The 4,154-nt window shown below is 39.9% G+C and overlaps 1 protein-coding gene across 3 annotated transcripts in view; it reads left to right on the top strand.

Moving 5' to 3' along the window:
* nova2 (NOVA alternative splicing regulator 2) overlaps positions 1–4,154 on the top strand; it is a 92,636-nt gene that overhangs the window by 72,629 nt on the left and 15,853 nt on the right. The window lies entirely within an intron of this gene.

The following is a 4,154-nucleotide window of genomic DNA, read 5'->3' as shown; positions in this document are numbered from 1 at the left end:
TCTGTTCTGTTCTGTTCCGTTCTGTTCTATTCTGTTCTGTTCTGTTCTATTCTGTTCTGTTCTGCTCTATTCTGTTCTGTTCTATTCTGTTCTGTTCTGTTCTATTCTGTTCTGTTCTGCTCTATTCTGTTCTGTTCTATTCTGTTCTGTTCTGCTCTATTCTGTTCTGTTCTATTCTGTTCCGTCCTATTCTGTTCTATTCTGTTCTGTTCTGTTCTATTCTGTTCTGTTCTGTTCTATTCTATTCTGTTCTATTCTGTTCTGTTCTGTTCTATTCTGTTCTGTTCTATTCTGTTCCGTTCTGTTCTGTTCTGTTCTATTCTGATCCGTTTTATTCTGTTCCATTCTGTTCTGGTCTGTTCTATTCCGTTCTATTCTGTTCTGTGCTGTTCTGTTCCGTTCTATTTTATTCTGTTCCGTTCTATTTTATTCTGTTCCGTTCTGTGCTGTTCTATTCTGATTTGTTCTGTTCCGTTCTGTTCTGTTCTATTCTGATTTGTTCTGTTCTGTTCTGTTCCATTCTATTCTGTTCCGTTCTGTTCCGTTCTGTTCCGTTCTATTCTGTTCTGTTCTATTCTGTTCTATTTTGTTCTGTTCTATTCTGATTCGTTCTATTCTGGTCCGGTCTGTTTTATTCTGTTTCATTTGTTTGGAAAGGAAATTGTGTGTTAAAATTTTTGAAGAGTGTTTCAAAGGAACGACTCAAACAGATGTTGCAGATGTTTTGTGTTCGGGTTCTCCCGTCTGGGTGTCAAATGGCTCCTCGACTCGAGAATAAAGGAGAATAAACTCTAAATAAAGCCCTTAAGGTTTAAAACAAGAGCGTCATTTTCATATCCTGTTGCACAGAAAATGCAAAAATAAAAGCGCGCATCAAAATCATTTAAAATTTCTTGCACGTTTGCTCTCGAACACGTTTAAACTTTCATACTGACGTGATTTTAACGGCACTAAACATATTTATTTTGGTACCAACTGGTTCGTTCAGGACCAGAACATGTGATGGAGTCTTAGTAACTTTATCAGAAAAGTAAAATAAAAACTCCAGTTTTACAAAGAATGCTTGAAATTCCAGTTTTATAAATCGCGTCAGACGTTGCTTTGTTAGTTTTTATAAATACAAATCAAGATGCATCACGACTTTATTCAGATGAATTTAATAAATTCATGATTTTGATTATTTGATTTAGGTTCATATTGACTCTGTTTTATGAGCAGCGATGAGTTCAGTGTTGAATATTTTCAACACTTTGTGACGACGGAGCCTTTGAGTTTATAGATTTCATTTTCTGTCAGAGGAACCCCGAGCGAAACACAAATAAGAAGGAAAACAATAAAAACAAACAGACGGCAGAAAATAAACAAGTCAACAAAAAAGGAAAGAAGCAACAAAGAGACAGAATCAACAAAACAGGAAGGAAGGAGAGCGAAAAGGACGGATGGAGTCAGACTGGAGGATGTGTTGGAAGTGTGAACACACACACACACACACACGGCAGCAGGAAGTGGGTCCACACGAGGACAGGAAGTGAGAAAATATTTCACACGAAAACATAAATGTGTCTCATTATAGTGAAGGTGAAGAATTTTCAAAGGCCTGATTTAAAATAATCATCCGCCACAAAAAGTAGTTCCTCCCCACATAGAAAAATACTTAACTCCCACACCTGCTGTGTGTGTTTTTGTTCTGTTTTTCTTATTTTGACTCAAACCAGAAATGGTTTCCTCAGTTTGCTCTGATTAAATAATTAAACCGGAGCGTTTGGGTGCGCAGACAGAACCTCGACCCGAGGGAGAACGAAGAGGCCTCAGTTGTGCACAACAAAACAACTAAATAATAATTAAACAACACGTTTCACTGAAAATGTAAGACAGGCTGTGAAGTTTGTGTAATTAGAGCGTCGTGGTGTCTGCCACGTTATTTCTTCTGCTGCTGACGTTTTATTTGTCGCTCCTGTGGAGGAGCCTCGTTTGTAGAAGAGACGAGCGTCCTGCCCGAGGAGGCGGGGCTCTGATAACAAACAAACAAACAAACAAGAACAAGCCTTTTATCTGCATCAAATGCTGTCGTCCATCGTGGGAAACACTTTGACTGAACGTTTAATGAAACAAAGTTGCTCCCATCGACTCGTCCGAGCTTCAAACAGCCGCTCATCGAAATGATTAGCAGCGATCGCTCCTTATTGATTGTTCAGGTCTGGCTTGGTTTCCGTTCCAGTGAATGTTCAGGCTGCCAGGCCGAGCCTCGAGCCGTCCCCACGTGGAGACTGATGTCTTCCCTTCGTCCTCATCAGAGCGTCGTGCTGAGGTTTCTCTCTCAGATGTAAGCAGAACCAAGGAAGGCTACGCCGCTAAACTTTCAAGTTTTATAATAACACGTGCGCACGGTTACACACCTTAAGATGAATTCATACGAGCCTCAAAGCTGCAGACGTCCGACTTAAACGTTTCGTTTCACGTCTTTAAGTTTTTAACGAGTTTACGTTCAGAGCAAACGTGTCTGGACAGTTCGTAGACGTGAAGTGAGGACAGCTGTCGTGATAAAAAGTGTTTGGACCGCAGCGACGGTGGGACGTAAACATTTAGTGGTTTTAACGCGCTGAAACCAAAGACAGCTGTTCAGCCGTCGAGCAGAGAAGTCTCTGAAACTGTTTCGGTTGTACAGTTTTCAAACATCTAAGCTACAAGGGTTAGCATGTTAGCAGCCGACTGCTAATCATACATCAGCTGAAGAATTTAATAACTTCGGCTCGTTAGGCTCACAGCGTTACGTTACAATTATTATACGCATCAACCAAAAACGAACGACTTGTTGGCTCTGGTGTTTTAGCTGACTCCATTTAAATTAAACCTAAAATTAAAAAAAAAAATTGTTGAATTTTAAATTAGGCCTTGGTCCCAAATATTGTAAATAAAAATGTCATAAATCAAATCTGATGTTGGTTAAAAATCTGAGTTCTGGCTTCTCATTTATATCATTTAAAATTACTATAAAGCATTTTTATACTTTTACACTTATAAAATAATTCTTATGCTCAATTTTCGTAGAGCAGGAAAAGTAATAACGATGATGTTTTTCTTCATGAATAAAATCACAAAAAAATACACGTGATACAACTTTTAATTTTTATTTATTACTGTAAAACTTGTGTTTTATATTCACATTATTATATTATTATAATCAGAGTCTCATCCCGGCCTGTGCATCGTTATTTGTGTTTTAGTCGAAGTCCTGAAGCAGATTTTATTATTTCCTGTCCGTTTTTATTAATAAAAACGCCGTAAACATTTAACGTTTAATCACCAACTCAGCAGCAAAAACCTGCATTTCTGATTTCCCTCATTTTCAGCTGTTAACATCATAAAAGCAGCCATAAAAAAAGCCGCCCGGCAGATGTGGAGGTTGACCCTCCACATCTGCCGGGCGGCTAACCAAAGGCAGCTGCTGAACTTGTTGTTTGGTAAAACGAGCACAGACTTCCTGCAAAGTTGCCTTTTTAAGGTTTCTGCTCAACGGTTATTCTTGATATCTGATTTTTACCGTACGGGACGTCGTTTTGCGCACGAGGGTGAGTAAATAAAAAAAAAACTGTTGAGTCTGACGCCCCCCGCCTGGCAGTCCTGATGCAGGAACTGACCTCTGCGAGTCCTTTAAGCTTTTCCAAACCAAACTCAGGTTGCTGTTGCTAAGCAACCAGGAGATTACAGTTTTGAGCTAATAATAGTAATTATTATAACGCAGAACACGATTCACACGATGAGACATGATGTGTTAATTAGAGCGCAGGTGGGTGGATTCTGTTACGACGGGCCTGACCCTGCGCTAAGTTAAACATGATCAAGTTTATTTTTTATTTTGAACATAAATCCTGAGTGTTTGAGCCTGAAATGACAGACAGCCGAGTAATCCGGTTTTAGCTGATGTGAGAAGCTGCAGGGAGACAGGCGGGCTAATAGCTGCTGATACGTCCACTCCTATAATAGAGGACGAATCCCCCTGTTGCTCTTCAGGCTAAATATACCCCGTCAGAGGGGCAACTGAACGGGTCTGAGCAGCATCTGATCACACACACACACACACACACACACACACACACACACACACACACACACACACACACACACACACACACACACACACACACACACACACA

Source organism: Nematolebias whitei, chromosome 6 (genome assembly GCF_014905685.2).
Source record: "Nematolebias whitei isolate Nwh7 chromosome 6, NemWhi1, whole genome shotgun sequence".
In the NCBI taxonomy this organism is placed as follows: domain Eukaryota; kingdom Metazoa; phylum Chordata; class Actinopteri; order Cyprinodontiformes; family Rivulidae; genus Nematolebias; species Nematolebias whitei.
Note: the sequence above shows the minus strand (reverse complement) of the source record. Positions and strands in the feature narration are given on the sequence as shown.